The sequence below is a fragment of the Carassius carassius genome, chromosome 38, assembly GCF_963082965.1.
Source record: "Carassius carassius chromosome 38, fCarCar2.1, whole genome shotgun sequence".
In the NCBI taxonomy this organism is placed as follows: Eukaryota; Metazoa; Chordata; class Actinopteri; order Cypriniformes; family Cyprinidae; genus Carassius; species Carassius carassius.
In genome coordinates this window covers 4511381-4527134 of record NC_081792.1, presented here as the reverse complement: position 1 = coordinate 4527134, position 15754 = coordinate 4511381, and the positions used below count along the sequence as shown (strand labels likewise).

Sequence of the window (15754 nt, the reverse complement as noted above, 5' to 3'; positions counted from 1 at the left end):
CTCAACTGCTATTTGTACCCAAAAATACACATGAATTAGACGAAATTACTGACAACATGGGCACTATTTTCTCTAATACATTAGAAGCTGTTGCCCCCATCAAATTGAAAAAGGTTAGAGAAAAACGTACCGTGCCATGGTATAACAGTAATACTCACTCTCTCAAGAAAGTAACTCGTAGTCTTGAATGCAAATGGAGAAAAACTAACTTGGAAGTTTTTAGAATTGCATGGAAAAACAGTATGTCCAGCTATAGACAGGCTCTAAAAACTGCTAGGGCAGAGCAGATACACAAACTCATTGAAAATAACCAAAATTATCCAAGGTTTTTATTTAGCACAGTGGCTAAGTTAACAAATTACCAGACGCCACCTGATTCAAATATTCCACCAACGTTAAATAATAATGACTTTATGAATTTCATCACTGATAAAATAGATAACATTAGAAATACAATAGCGAATGTAGATTCTACAGCGTCTAACACTTCAGTTTCATCCATCGCACCCAATAAACTGCAGTGCTTTACAAATATGGGACAGGAAGAGCTAAATAAACTTATCACTGTATCTAAACCAACAACATGTTTATTAGATCCTGTACCCACTAAATTACTAAAAGAGCTGTTACCTGTAGCGGAAGAACCGCTTCTCAATATCATTAACTCGTCGTTATCTTTAGGTCACGTCCCAAAACCATTTAAGCTGGCGGTTATCAAGCCTCTTATTAAGAAACCAAAACTAGATCCTAGTGTACTGGCAAATTATAGGCCTATTTCAAATCTTCCATTTATGTCTAAAATTTTAGAAAAAGTTGTGTCTGCTCAATTGAGCACCTTCCTGCATAAAAATGATCTGTATGAAGAATTTCAGTCAGGTTTTAGGCCCCACCATAGCACAGAAACTGCACTTGTTAAAATTACAAATGACCTGCTCCTTGCATCAGATCAAGGCTGCATCTCATTTCTAGTCTTACTTGATCTTAGTGCTGCGTTCGACACCATAGATCATGACATACTCATAGATCGATTACAAAACTATACAGGTACTCAAGGGCAGGCTCTAAGATGGTTTAGATCCTACCTGTCCGATCGCTACCATTTTGTTTACTTAAATGGGGTGTCATCTCATTTATCATCAGTAAAATATGGAGTGCCACAAGGATCCGTCCTAGGTCCCCTTCTATTTTCAATATACATGTTGCCCCTTGGTAATATTATTAGAAAATACGGAATTAGCTTCCACTGTTATGCTGATGATACTCAGCTATATATCTCAACGAGACCAGATGAAACTTCCCAATTATCTAAGCTAACAGAGTGTGTTAAAAATGTAAAAGATTGGATGACAAATAATTTTCTCCAATTAAATTCGGATAAGACAGAGATATTAATTATTGGACCAAAAAACACTATACAGAATCTTGTAGATTACAATCTGCAACTAGACGGATGTACTGTTACTTCCTCTACAGTCAGAAATCTGGGTGTTATATTAGGCAGCAATTTGTCTTTTGAAAATCATATTTCCAATGTTACAAAAACTGCATTCTTCCATCTTAGAAACATTGCCAAGCTACAAAACATGTTATCTGTTTCTGATGCAGAAAAGCTAGTTCATGCATTCATGACCTCTAGACTGGACTATTGTAATGCACTTCTAGGTGGTTGTCCTGCTTCATCAATAAACAAGCTACAGGTAGTCCAAAATGCAGCAGCTAGAGTCCTTACGAGGTCAAGAAAATATGATCATATTACCCCAATTTTACAGTCTCTGCACTGGCTACCTATTAAGTTCCGTATCAGTTACAAATTATCATTACTTACCTATAAGGCCCTAAATGGTTTAGCTCCTGCGTACCTAACTAGCCTTCTACCACGCTACAATCCATCACGCACCCTAAGGTCACAAAACGCTGGACTTTTGGTAGTTCCTAGGATAGCAAAGTCCACTAAAGGAGGTAGAGCTTTCTCACATTTGGCTCCCAAACTCTGGAATAGCCTTCCTGATAATGTTCGGGGTTCAGACACACTCTCTCTGTTTAAATCTAGATTAAAAACACATCTCTTTCGCCAAGCATACGAATAATGTATCTTTTAAATTGTGAGTGTAGTTGCATTTGATCAAATGTGCATTTTTATTCTTTAGCTTGGGTTAAACTAATTTTACTTTGTTGGATCAGCAGCTATGCTAATGATGTCTCTATTTTGTTTCTATGTTTTGCCACGGGATTTACATCCCGTGGTAACTAGGATTTACACAAGCTCCAGTCTGGATCCAGAACACCTGAGAAGAGTTGATGCTGACACTCAGAGGACCCCAGATGATCATAACCTTGAATCAACAAACAGAACTAACAAATATTGCTACATGTGTGACTGCATCATATAATAATAACTATTAATTAATAATATTGATAGTTCATCGTCTAGCTGACTACGTCTTGTATTATTATTATTATTATTTTTTATTTTTTATAAAATCCTGTCAAACGTGCACAAACTACTAGCTACTACTAAATATTGTAGAAACATAATTTTCTGTAAAGTTGCTTTGTAACGATTTGTATTGTAAAAAGCGCTATACAAATAAACTTGAATTGAATTGAACATATTCCTAACATGCCAAATGCAAAGGGGGCATCCAGATTTGAACCAGGGACCTCTTGATCTGCAGTCAAATGCTCAACCACTGAGCTATACCCCCACAGACTCCCTGGATCATAGCCTCACACAAGATGACAGACTCACTTTTGAATAAAGTTTTTGGATATGACAAGCATGCCAGATACAAAAAAGAACCTCTCGAGAGGATGTGCCACTGAGTTATAATCACATACAGAATCCTTCTATATAGATATGTTTGCACTTATTCCTAATCTGCCAAATCCATAAACTGCACTCGGATTTGAAACGGGGACCTCTTGAACTGCACTCAAATGCTCTACCACTGAACTATGCCCCCACATCTTTGGAGAAAAATGCTCTTTCAGTGAGCCATACCCCCACAGACTTCTGTGCTTAGAGCCAAAGATTAAGTTAGATCCTACGATTCAATAATATCAAACATTGACTGCTTCACTGTAAACTCAGGTCTTTGGTTACTCCAAATCCGAATCAACAACTCTACAACTCAAAACCTCCAAATAAGACAAGTCCAAAGGACACACCCAGATTTGAACTGTGGAAGACTTGATTACAGACTCACTTTGAAATCATGTCGTTGATTATGTCAAGCAAGACAGATCCAAAACGTAGACCTATTGATCTGCAGACAAATGCTCTGTTGTTGATCTATAACCCCGTACTGCATGAGCACAAACCTCAAAAATGAATTTATGTCAAGGATTTGTTTATTCCTAATATGCCAAGCTCAAATTAGGCACATGGAATGAACCTGGTACCTCTTAATCTGCAATCAAATGGTGTGCCATTGAGATATAACCCTGTACAGTATGAGCACAAAAGGGCAGAAAGATATGGCAACACATATTCCTAACATGCCAAATGCAAAGGGGGCACCCGGATTTGAACCGGGGACCTCTTGATCTGCAGTCAAATGCTCTACCACTGAGCTATACCCCCACAGACTCACTGGATCATAGCCTCACACAAGATGACAGACTCACTTTTGAATGAAGTTTTTGGATATGACAAGCATGCCAGATACAAAAAAAGAACCTCTCGAGAGGATGTGCCACTGAGTTACAATCACATACAGAATCTTTCTATATAGTTATGTTTGCACTTATTCCTAATCTGCCAAATCCATAAGCGGCACTCAGATTTGAACCGAGGACCTCTTGATCTGCACTCAAATGCTCTACCACTGAACTATGCCCCCACATCTTTGCAGAAAAATGCTCTTTCATTAAGCCATACCCCTACAGAATTCTGTGTTTCGAGCCAAAGATTAAGTTAGATCCTTCGATTCAACAATATATAACATTGACTCCTTCACTGTAAACTCAGGTCTTTGGTTACTCCAAATCAGAATCAGCAACTCTACAACTCAAAACCTCCAAATAAGACAAGTCCAAAGGGGACACCCAGATTAGAACTGTGGACGACTTGATTACGGACTCACTTTGAATTCATGTCGTTGATTATGTCAAGCAAGCCAGATCCAAAATGTAGACCTATTGATCTGCAGACAAATGCTCTGTCGTTGAGCTATAACCCCGTACTGCATGAGCACAAACCTAAAAAATGAATTAATGTCAAGGATTTGTTGATTCCTAATTTGCCAAGCCCAAATTAAGCACATGGAATGAACCTGGGACCTCTTGATCTGCAATAAAACGCCGTGCCATTGAGATATAACCCCGTACAGTATGAGCACAAAAAGGCAGGAAGATATGGCTACACATATTCCTAACATGCCAAATCCAAAGGGGGCATCCGGATTAGAACCGGGGACCTCTTGATCTGCAGTCAAATGCTCTACTACTGAGCTATACCCCCACAGACTCTCTGGCTAATAGCCTCACACAAGATGACAGACTCATTTTTGAATAAAGTCTATGGATATGACAAGCATGCCAAATACAAAAAAGATCCTCTCGAGAGGATGCACCACTGAGTTGCAATCACATAGAATCTTTCTATATAGATATGTTTGCACTTATTCCTAAACTGCCAAATCCACAAGGGGCACCCAGATTTGAACCAGGGACCTTTTAATCTGCAGTCAAATGCTCTACCACTGAACTACACCCCCACATCTTTGCAGAAAAATGCTCTTTCATTGAGCCATACCCCCACAGACTTCTGTGCTTAGAGCCAAAGATTAAGTTAGATCCTACGATTCAATAATATCAAACATTGACTGCTTCACTGTAAACTCAGGTCTTTGGTTACTCCAAATCCGAATCAACAACTTGTGGCGAAAATAAGGAACTACACTGACCAAAATGCAATGCGGTGCGGTGAGATGGAAGTACGTAGCGAATTATTTAAGCAACAGGTGTGCGGGGCTTAAGGCGGGGAAGTTTGAGTGAACACTGAGTGAACGAGTTCGAGCTGGAGTTTTTAAAAAAAAAAAAAAAACGCCTGAGTTACCTGATGTCTAACCACTTTGCTGGCTTCGTTGCGGGAGAGTGTTGGGATTTTGCTGTTGCTATTCCTAAAAGACGCTCGTTCACCGACTGCGTTTGGGCTGTGCGTGAGTTAAATAGACATTGTTTTGATACTACAACGCTGCTGAAAAAGACAAACCTCGACAGAAGATTGCTGTGTTCCTAAGTAACTGCTGGCTGCACTGTGAAAGAGTGTCTGGATCATCGCTGTTGCTTGTCCTAAAAGACACATTATCAGAGGTGCCTGGGCTGAGCACGAGCCGAACGTTACAGCGCTACGAGTGAGGTATCCTTTTCATTGTGGACTCTGGGTTCAAGATACTGTGCGTCTGACTCCAGGTAGGACTGGAATAGTACACCACTCTTCCTTTTACAAGATATTCATTCACTCGCCCCCACCAACAACGAAAAAGATGCTATAAACTGTGATCATCTACGCAGTACGCACACACACACGCACTCACACACGCACACACACACACACACACACATACACACACACTTAACTAACGAACGCTAACATTTCTGAGGTGGTTTGTTTACGAACTGAAAGGTTTACTCGCATTGAGTTATTGCTTTTACGTTGAATTAAACCAAAGACCTTTATTGTTTTATTTTATTTTTTGGGCCTCAATACATGAAATGTTTAAAAAATGATGAAATTGATATTACATGTAACGTTATCACAGTGTTGATGAAATACATTGTTTCATTATGAGTCATGATGATTCTGTGAAAAATATGTTCTAATTTCTTTTGACATTGCTTTCGTGAAAAAGAAAGAAAAACTAAAAGAGTAAGACAGACCTAGACTAAAAATAAATCTTTCTTTTTTATTGTTGAATTGGTTGGGTAATTGTGTACCGTTCTGTAACGGATGATAAGTTAATTCCATTACACCGTCACAAACTCTACAACTCAAAACCTCCAAATAAGACAAGTCCAAAGGGGACACCCAGATTTGAACTGTGGACAACTTGATTACAGACTCACTTTGAAATCATGTCGTTGATTATGTCAAGCAAGCCAGATCCAAAATGTAGAACTATTGATCTGCAGACAAATGCTCTGTCGTTGAGCTATAACCCCGTACTGCATGAGCACAAACCTCAAAAATGAATTTATGTCAAGGATTTGTTTATTCCTAATATGCCAAGCCAAAATTAGGCACATGGAATGAACCTGGGACCTCTTGATCTGCAATCAAACGCCATGCCATTGAGATATAACCCCGTACAGTATGAGCACAAAAAGGCAGAAAGATATGGCAACACATATTCCTAACATGCCAAATCCAAAGGGGGCACCCGGATTTGAACCGGGGACCTCTTGATCTGCAGTCAAATGCTCTACCACTGAGCTATACCCCCACAGACGCCCTGGATCATAGCCTCACACAAGATGACAGACTCACTTTTGAATGAAGCTTTTGGATATGACAAGCATGCCAGATACAAAAAAAGAACCTCTCGAGAGGATGTGCCACTGAGTTACAATAACATACAGAATCTTTCTATATAGATATGTTTGCACTTATTCCTAATCTGCCAAATCCATAAGCGGCACTCGGATTTGAACCGAGGACCTCTTGATCTGCACTCAAATGCTCTACCACTCAACTATGCCCCCACATCTTCGCAGAAAAATGCTCTTTCATTAAGCCATACCCCTACAGAATTCTGTGCTTCGAGCCAAAGATTAAGTTAGATCCTTCGATTCAACAATATATAACATTGACTCCTTCACTGTAAACTCAGATCTTTGGTTACTCCAAATCAGAATCAGCAACTCTACAACTCAAAACCTCCAAATAAGACAAGTCCAAAGGGGACACCCATATTTGAACTGTGGACGACTTGATTATAGACTCACTTTGAATTCATGTCGTTGATTATGTCAAGCAAACCAGATCCAAAATGTAGACCTATTGATCTGCAGACAAATGCTCTGTCGTTGAGCTATAACCCCGTACTGCATGAGCACAAACCTAAAAAATGAATTTATGTCAAGGATTTGTTGATTCCTAATATGCCAAGCCCAAATTAAGCACATGGAATGAACCTGGGACCTCTTGATCTGCAATAAAACGCCGTGCCATTGAGATATAACCCCGTACAGTATGAGCACAAAAAGGCAGGAAGATATGGCTATACATATTCCTAACATGCCAAATTCAAAGGGGGCACCCGGATTTGAACCAGGGACCTCTTGATCTGCAGTCAAATGCTCTGCCACTGAGCTATAACCCCACAGACTCCCTGGATCATAGTCTCACACAAGATTACAGACTCACTTTTGAATAAAGTTTATGGATATGAAAAGCATGCCACATACAAAAAAGATCTTCTCGAGAGGATGCACCACTAAGTTACAATCACATAGAATCTTTCTATATAGATATGTTTGCACTTATTCCTAAACTGCCAATTCCACAAGGGGCACCCGAATTTGAACCAGGGACCTCTTGATCTGCAGTCAAATGCTCTACCACTGAACTATACCCCCACATCTTTGCAGAAAAATGCTCTTTCATTAAGCCATACCCCTACAGACTTCTGTGCTTAGAGCCAAAAATTAAGTTAGATCCTACGATTCAACAATATCAAACATTGACTCCTTCACTGTAAACTCAGGTCTTTGGTTACTCCAAATCAGAATCAGTAACTCTACAACTCAAAACCTCCAAATAAGACAAGTCCAAAGGGGACACCCAGATTTGAACTGTGGACGACTTGATTACAGACTCACTTTGAAATCATGTCGTTGATTATGTCAAGCAAGCCAGATCCAAAATGTAGACCTATTGATCTGCAGACAAATGCTCTGTTGTTGAGCTATAACCCCGTACTGCATGAGCACAAACCTCAAAAATGAATTTATGTCAAGGATTTGTTTATTCCTAATATGCCAAGCCCAACTTTGCACATGGAATGAACCTGGGGCCTCTTGATCTGCAATCAAACGCCGTGCGATTGAGATATAACCCCGTACAGTATGAGCACTAAAAGGCAGGAAGATATGGCTACACATATTCCTAACATACCAAATCCAAAGGGGGCACCCGGATTTGAACTGGGGACCTCTTGATCTGCAGTCAAATGCTCTACCACTGAGCTATACCCCCACAGACTTCTGGATCATAGCCTCACACAATATGACAGACTCACTTTTGAATAAAGTTTTTGGATATGACAAGCATGCCAGATACAAAAAAAGAACCTCTCGAGAGGATGTGCCACTGAGTTACAAGCACATACAGAATCTTTCTATATAGATATGTTTGCACTTATTCCTAATCTGCCAAATCCATAAGCGGCACTCGGATTTGAACCCAGGACCTCTTAATCTGCACTCAAATGCTCTACTACTGAGCTATACCCCCACAGACTCCTTGGATCATAGCGTCACACAAGATGACAGACTCACTTTTGAATACATTTTATGGATATGACAAGCATGCCAAATACAAAAAAGATCCTTTCGAGAGGATGCACCACTGAGTTACAATCACAGAGAATCTTTCTATATAGATATGTTTGCACTTATTCCTAAACTGCCAAATCCACAATGGGCACCCAGATTTGAACCGGGGACCTCTTAATCTGCAGTCAAATGCTCTACCACTGAACTACACCGCCACATCTGTGCAGAAAAATGCTCTTTCATTGAGCCATACCCCCACAGACTTCTGTGCTTAGAGCCAAAGATTAAGTTAGATCCTACGATTCAATAATATCAAACATTGACTGCTTCACTGTAAACTCAGGTCTTTGGTTACTCCAAATCAAAGGAGACACCCAGATTTGAACTGTGGACGACTTGATTACAGACTCACTTTGAAATCATGTCGTTGATTATGTCAAGCAAGCCAGATCCAAAACGTAGACCTATTGATCTGCAGACAAATGCTCTGTCGTTGAGCTATAACCCCGTACTGCATGAGCACAAACCTCAAAAATGAATTTATGTCAGGAATTTGTTTATTCCTAATATGCTAAGCCCAAATTAGGCACATGGAATGAACCTGGGACCTCTTGATCTGCAATCAAACGCCGTGCCATTGAGATATAACCCCGTACAGTATGAGCACAAAAAGGCAGGAAGATATGGCTATACATACTCCTAACATGCCAAACCCAAAGGGGGCACCTGGATTTGAACCAGGGACCTCTTGATCTGCAGTCAAATGCTCTACCACTGAGCTATACCCCCACAGACTTCTGGACCATCGCCTCACACAAGATGACAGACTCACTTTTGAATACAGTTTTTGGATATGACAACCATGCCAGATACAAAAAAAGATCCTCCCGAGAGGATGTGCCACTGAGTTACAATCACATACAGAATGATTCTATATAGATATGTTTGCACTTATTCCTAATCTGCCAAATCCATAAGCGGCACTCGGATTTGAACCGAGAACCTCTTGATCTGCACTCAAATGCTCCACCACTGAACTATGCCCCAACATCTTTGCAGAAAAATGCTCTTTAATCAAGCCATACCCCTACAGAATTCTGTGCTTCGAGCCAAAGATTACGTTAGATCCTTCGATTCAACAATATCAAACATTGACTCCTTCACTGTAAACTCAGGTCTTTGGTTACTCCAAATCAGAACCAGCAACTCTACAACTCAAAACCTCCAAATAAGACAAGTCCAAAGGGGACACCCAGATTTGAACTGTGGACGACTTGATTATAGACTCACTTTGAATTCATGTCGTTGATTATGTCAAGCAAACCAGATCCAAAATGTAGACCTATTGATCTGCAGACAAATGCTCTGTCGTTGAGCTATAACCCCGTACTGCATGAGCACAAACCTAAAAAATGAATTTATGTCAAGGATTTGTTGATTCCTAATATGCCAAGCCCAAATTAAGCACATGGAATGAACCTGGGACCTCTTGATCTGCAATAAAACGCCGTGCCATTGAGATATAACCCCGTACAGTATGAGCACAAAAAGGCAGGAAGATATGGCTACAGATATTCCTAACATGCCAAATTCAAAGGGGGCACCCGGATTTGAAACGGGGACCTCTTGATCTGCAGTCAAATGCTCTACCACTGAGCTATAACCCCACAGACTCCCTGGATCATAGTCTCACACAAGATTACAGACTCACTTTTGAATAAAGTTTATGGATATGAAAAGCATGCCACATACAAAAAAGATCTTCTCGAGAGGATGCACCACTAAGTTACAATCACATAGAATCTTTCTATATAGATATGTTTGCACTTATTCCTAAACTGCCAATTCCACAAGGGGCACCCGGATTTGAACCAGGGACCTCTTGATCTGCAGTCAAATGCTCTACCACTGAACTATACCCCCACATCTTTGCAGAAAAATGCTCTTTCATTAAGCCATACCCCTACAGACTTCTGTGCTTAGAGCCAAAAATTAAGTTAGATCCTACGATTCAACAATATCAAACATTGACTCCTTCACTGTAAACTCAGGTCTTTGGTTACTCCAAATCAGAATCAGTAACTCTACAACTCAAAACCTCCAAATAAGACAAGTCCAAAGGGGACACCCAGATTTGAACTGTGGACGACTTGATTACAGACTCACTTTGAAATCATGTCGTTGATTATGTCAAGCAAGCCAGATCCAAAATGTAGACCTATTGATCTGCAGACAAATGCTCTGTTGTTGAGCTATAACCCCGTACTGCATGAGCACAAACCTCAAAAATGAATTTATGTCAAGGATTTGTTTATTCCTAATATGCCAAGCCCAACTTTGCACATGGAATGAACCTGGGGCCTCTTGATCTGCAATCAAACGCCGTGCGATTGAGATATAACCCCGTACAGTATGAGCACTAAAAGGCAGGAAGATATGGCTACACATATTCCTAACATACCAAATCCAAAGGGGGCACCCGGATTTGAACTGGGGACCTCTTGATCTGCAGTCAAATGCTCTACCACTGAGCTATAGCCCCACAGACTTCTGGATCATAGCCTCACACAATATGACAGACTCACTTTTGAATAAAGTTTTTGGATATGACAAGCATGCCAGATACAAAAAAAGAACCTCTCGAGAGGATGTGCCACTGAGTTACAAGCACATACAGAATCTTTCTATATAGATATGTTTGCACTTATTCCTAATCTGCCAAATCCATAAGCGGCACTCGGATTTGAACCCAGGACCTCTTAATCTGCACTCAAATGCTCTACTACTGAGCTATACCCCCACAGACTCCTTGGATCATAGCGTCACACAAGATGACAGACTCACTTTTGAATACATTTTATGGATATGACAAGCATGCCAAATACAAAAAAGATCCTTTCGAGAGGATGCACCACTGAGTTACAATCACAGAGAATCTTTCTATATAGATATGTTTGCACTTATTCCTAAACTGCCAAATCCACAATGGGCACCCAGATTTGAACCGGGGACCTCTTAATCTGCAGTCAAATGCTCTACCACTGAACTACACCGCCACATCTGTGCAGAAAAATGCTCTTTCATTGAGCCATACCCCCACAGACTTCTGTGCTTAGAGCCAAAGATTAAGTTAGATCCTACGATTCAATAATATCAAACATTGACTGCTTCACTGTAAACTCAGGTCTTTGGTTACTCCAAATCAAAGGAGACACCCAGATTTGAACTGTGGACGACTTGATTACAGACTCACTTTGAAATCATGTCGTTGATTATGTCAAGCAAGCCAGATCCAAAACGTAGACCTATTGATCTGCAGACAAATGCTCTGTCGTTGAGCTATAACCCCGTACTGCATGAGCACAAACCTCAAAAATGAATTTATGTCAGGAATTTGTTTATTCCTAATATGCTAAGCCCAAATTAGGCACATGGAATGAACCTGGGACCTCTTGATCTGCAATCAAACGCCGTGCCATTGAGATATAACCCCGTACAGTATGAGCACAAAAAGGCAGGAAGATATGGCTATACATACTCCTAACATGCCAAACCCAAAGGGGGCACCTGGATTTGAACCAGGGACCTCTTGATCTGCAGTCAAATGCTCTACCACTGAGCTATACCCCCACAGACTTCTGGACCATCGCCTCACACAAGATGACAGACTCACTTTTGAATACAGTTTTTGGATATGACAACCATGCCAGATACAAAAAAAGATCCTCCCGAGAGGATGTGCCACTGAGTTACAATCACATACAGAATGATTCTATATAGATATGTTTGCACTTATTCCTAATCTGCCAAATCCATAAGCGGCACTCGGATTTGAACCGAGAACCTCTTGATCTGCACTCAAATGCTCCACCACTGAACTATGCCCCAACATCTTTGCAGAAAAATGCTCTTTAATCAAGCCATACCCCTACAGAATTCTGTGCTTCGAGCCAAAGATTACGTTAGATCCTTCGATTCAACAATATCAAACATTGACTCCTTCACTGTAAACTCAGGTCTTTGGTTACTCCAAATCAGAATTAGCAACTCTACAACTCAAAACCTCCAAATAAGACAAGTCCAAAGGGGACACCCAGATTTGAACTGTGGACGACTTGATTATAGACTCACTTTGAATTCATGTCGTTGATTATGTCAAGCAAACCAGATCCAAAATGTAGACCTATTGATCTGCAGACAAATGCTCTGTCGTTGAGCTATAACCCCGTACTGCATGAGCACAAACCTAAAAAATGAATTTATGTCAAGGATTTGTTGATTCCTAATATGCCAAGCCCAAATTAAGCACATGGAATGAACCTGGGACCTCTTGATCTGCAATAAAACGCCGTGCCATTGAGATATAACCCCGTACAGTATGAGCACAAAAAGGCAGGAAGATATGGCTACACATATTCCTAACATGCCAAATTCAAAGGGGGGCACCCGGATTTGAACCGGGGACCTCTTGATCTGCAGTCAAATGCTCTACCACTGAGCTATAACCCCACAGACTCCCTGGATCATAGTCTCACACAAGATTACAGACTCACTTTTGAATAAAGTTTATGGATATGAAAAGCATGCCACATACAAAAAAGATCTTCTCGAGAGGATGCACCACTAAGTTACAATCACATAGAATCTTTCTATATAGATATGTTTGCACTTATTCCTAAACTGCCAATTCCACAAGGGGCACCCGGATTTGAACCAGGGACCTCTTGATCTGCAGTCAAATGCTCTACCACTGAACTATACCCCCACATCTTTGCAGAAAAATGCTCTTTCATTAAGCCATACCCCTACAGACTTCTGTGCTTAGAGCCAAAGATTAAGTTAGATCCTACGATTCAACAATATCAAACATTGACTCCTTCACTGTAAACTCAGGTCTTTGGTTACTCCAAATCAGAATCAGTAACTCTACAACTCAAAACCTCCAAATAAGACAAGTCCAAAGGGGACACCCAGATTTGAACTGTGGACGACTTGATTACAGACTCACTTTGAAATCATGTCGTTGATTATGTCAAGCAAGCCAGATCCAAAATGTAGACCTATTGATCTGCAGACAAATGCTCTGTTGTTGAGCTATAACCCCGTACTGCATGAGCACAAACCTCAAAAATGAATTTATGTCAAGGATTTGTTTATTCCTAATATGCCAAGCCCAACTTTGCACATGGAATGAACCTCGGGCCTCTTGATCTGCAATCAAACGCCGTGCCATTGAGATATAACCCCGTACAGTATGAGCACTAAAAGGCAGGAAGATATGGCTACACATATTCCTAACATACCAAATCCAAAGGGGGCACCCGGATTTGAACTGGGGACCTCTTGATCTGCAGTCAAATGCTCTACCACTGAGCTATACCCCCACAGACTTCTGGATCATAGCCTCACACAAGATGACAGACTCACTTTTGAATACATTTTATGGATATGACAAGCATGCCAAATACAAAAAAGATCCTTTCGAGAGGATGCACCACTGAGTTACAATCACAGAGAATCTTTCTATATAGATATGTTTGCACTTATTCCTAAACTGCCAAATCCACAATGGGCACCCAGATTTGAACCGGGGACCTCTTAATCTGCAGTCAAATGCTCTACCACTGAACTACACCGCCACATCTGTGCAGAAAAATGCTCTTTCATTGAGCCATACCCCCACAGACTTCTGTGCTTAGAGCCAAAGATTAAGTTAGATCCTACGATTCAATAATATCAAACATTGACTGCTTCACTGTAAACTCAGGTCTTTGGTTACTCCAAATCAAAGGAGACACCCAGATTTGAACTGTGGACGACTTGATTACAGACTCACTTTGAAATCATGTCGTTGATTATGTCAAGCAAGCCAGATCCAAAACGTAGACCTATTGATCTGCAGACAAATGCTCTGTCGTTGAGCTATAACCCCGTACTGCATGAGCACAAACCTCAAAAATGAATTTATGTCAGGAATTTGTTTATTCCTAATATGCTAAGCCCAAATTAGGCACATGGAATGAACCTGGGACCTCTTGATCTGCAATCAAACGCCGTGCCATTGAGATATAACCCCGTACAGTATGAGCACAAAAAGGCAGGAAGATATGGCTATACATACTCCTAACATGCCAAACCCAAAGGGGGCACCTGGATTTGAACCAGGGACCTCTTGATCTGCAGTCAAATGCTCTACCACTGAGCTATACCCCCACAGACTTCTGGACCATCGCCTCACACAAGATGACAGACTCACTTTTGAATACAGTTTTTGGATATGACAACCATGCCAGATACAAAAAAAGATCCTCCCGAGAGGATGTGCCACTGAGTTACAATCACATACAGAATGATTCTATATAGATATGTTTGCACTTATTCCTAATCTGCCAAATCCATAAGCGGCACTCGGATTTGAACCGAGAACCTCTTGATCTGCACTCAAATGCTCCACCACTGAACTATGCCCCAACATCTTTGCAGAAAAATGCTCTTTAATCAAGCCATACCCCTACAGAATTCTGTGCTTCGAGCCAAAGATTACGTTAGATCCTTCGATTCAACAATATCAAACATTGACTCCTTCACTGTAAACTCAGGTCTTTGGTTACTCCAAATCAGAATTAGCAACTCTACAACTCAAAACCTCCAAATAAGACAAGTCCAAAGGGGACACCCAGATTTGAACTGTGGACGACTTGATTATAGACTCACTTTGAATTCATGTCGTTGATTATGTCAAGCAAACCAGATCCAAAATGTAGACCTATTGATCTGCAGACAAATGCTCTGTCGTTGAGCTATAACCCCGTACTGCATGAGCACAAACCTAAAAAATGAATTTATGTCAAGGATTTGTTGATTCCTAATATGCCAAGCCCAAATTAAGCACATGGAATGAACCTGGGACCTCTTGATCTGCAATAAAACGCCGTGCCATTGAGATATAACCCCGTACAGTATGAGCACAAAAAGGCAGGAAGATATGGCTACACATATTCCTAACATGCCAAATTCAAAGGGGGCACCCGGATTTGAACCGGGGACCTCTTGATCTGCAGTCAAATGCTCTACCACTGAGCTATAACCCCACAGACTCCCTGGATCATAGTCTCACACAAGATTACAGACTCACTTTTGAATAAAGTTTATGGATATGAAAAGCATGCCACATACAAAAAAGATCTTCTCGAGAGGATGCACCACTAAGTTACAATCACATAGAATCTTTCTATATAGATATGTTTGCACTTAT

General features: G+C 40.7%; 18 non-coding genes across 18 annotated transcripts; all 18 read right to left on the bottom strand.

Annotated features, from left to right (window-relative positions):
- Positions 1-2633: 2633 nt before the first annotated feature.
- Positions 2634-2705, bottom strand: trnac-gca (transfer RNA cysteine (anticodon GCA)). The gene has a single exon. It is a non-coding gene; the product is annotated as a tRNA-Cys (tRNA).
- An 806-nt stretch (positions 2706-3511) lies between these two features.
- On the bottom strand, positions 3512-3583 carry trnac-gca (transfer RNA cysteine (anticodon GCA)). The gene has a single exon. It is a non-coding gene; the product is annotated as a tRNA-Cys (tRNA).
- An 807-nt stretch (positions 3584-4390) lies between these two features.
- Positions 4391-4462, bottom strand: trnac-gca (transfer RNA cysteine (anticodon GCA)). Its single transcript has one exon. It is a non-coding gene; the product is annotated as a tRNA-Cys (tRNA).
- A 184-nt stretch (positions 4463-4646) lies between these two features.
- On the bottom strand, positions 4647-4718 carry trnac-gca (transfer RNA cysteine (anticodon GCA)). Its single transcript has one exon. It is a non-coding gene; the product is annotated as a tRNA-Cys (tRNA).
- A 1656-nt stretch (positions 4719-6374) lies between these two features.
- On the bottom strand, positions 6375-6446 carry trnac-gca (transfer RNA cysteine (anticodon GCA)). The gene has a single exon. It is a non-coding gene; the product is annotated as a tRNA-Cys (tRNA).
- Positions 6447-7253: 807 nt separating this feature from the next.
- trnac-gca (transfer RNA cysteine (anticodon GCA)) lies at positions 7254-7325 on the bottom strand. Its single transcript has one exon. It is a non-coding gene; the product is annotated as a tRNA-Cys (tRNA).
- Positions 7326-7509: 184 nt separating this feature from the next.
- trnac-gca (transfer RNA cysteine (anticodon GCA)) lies at positions 7510-7581 on the bottom strand. Its single transcript has one exon. It is a non-coding gene; the product is annotated as a tRNA-Cys (tRNA).
- A 547-nt stretch (positions 7582-8128) lies between these two features.
- On the bottom strand, positions 8129-8200 carry trnac-gca (transfer RNA cysteine (anticodon GCA)). Its single transcript has one exon. It is a non-coding gene; the product is annotated as a tRNA-Cys (tRNA).
- A 1016-nt stretch (positions 8201-9216) lies between these two features.
- Positions 9217-9288, bottom strand: trnac-gca (transfer RNA cysteine (anticodon GCA)). The gene has a single exon. It is a non-coding gene; the product is annotated as a tRNA-Cys (tRNA).
- An 806-nt stretch (positions 9289-10094) lies between these two features.
- Positions 10095-10166, bottom strand: trnac-gca (transfer RNA cysteine (anticodon GCA)). The gene has a single exon. It is a non-coding gene; the product is annotated as a tRNA-Cys (tRNA).
- A 184-nt stretch (positions 10167-10350) lies between these two features.
- Positions 10351-10422, bottom strand: trnac-gca (transfer RNA cysteine (anticodon GCA)). The gene has a single exon. It is a non-coding gene; the product is annotated as a tRNA-Cys (tRNA).
- Positions 10423-10969: 547 nt separating this feature from the next.
- Positions 10970-11041, bottom strand: trnac-gca (transfer RNA cysteine (anticodon GCA)). Its single transcript has one exon. It is a non-coding gene; the product is annotated as a tRNA-Cys (tRNA).
- Positions 11042-12057: 1016 nt separating this feature from the next.
- trnac-gca (transfer RNA cysteine (anticodon GCA)) lies at positions 12058-12129 on the bottom strand. The gene has a single exon. It is a non-coding gene; the product is annotated as a tRNA-Cys (tRNA).
- Positions 12130-12936: 807 nt separating this feature from the next.
- On the bottom strand, positions 12937-13008 carry trnac-gca (transfer RNA cysteine (anticodon GCA)). The gene has a single exon. It is a non-coding gene; the product is annotated as a tRNA-Cys (tRNA).
- Positions 13009-13192: 184 nt separating this feature from the next.
- trnac-gca (transfer RNA cysteine (anticodon GCA)) lies at positions 13193-13264 on the bottom strand. The gene has a single exon. It is a non-coding gene; the product is annotated as a tRNA-Cys (tRNA).
- Positions 13265-13811: 547 nt separating this feature from the next.
- Positions 13812-13883, bottom strand: trnac-gca (transfer RNA cysteine (anticodon GCA)). The gene has a single exon. It is a non-coding gene; the product is annotated as a tRNA-Cys (tRNA).
- Positions 13884-14640: 757 nt separating this feature from the next.
- Positions 14641-14712, bottom strand: trnac-gca (transfer RNA cysteine (anticodon GCA)). The gene has a single exon. It is a non-coding gene; the product is annotated as a tRNA-Cys (tRNA).
- An 806-nt stretch (positions 14713-15518) lies between these two features.
- trnac-gca (transfer RNA cysteine (anticodon GCA)) lies at positions 15519-15590 on the bottom strand. Its single transcript has one exon. It is a non-coding gene; the product is annotated as a tRNA-Cys (tRNA).
- Positions 15591-15754: the final 164 nt, after the last annotated feature.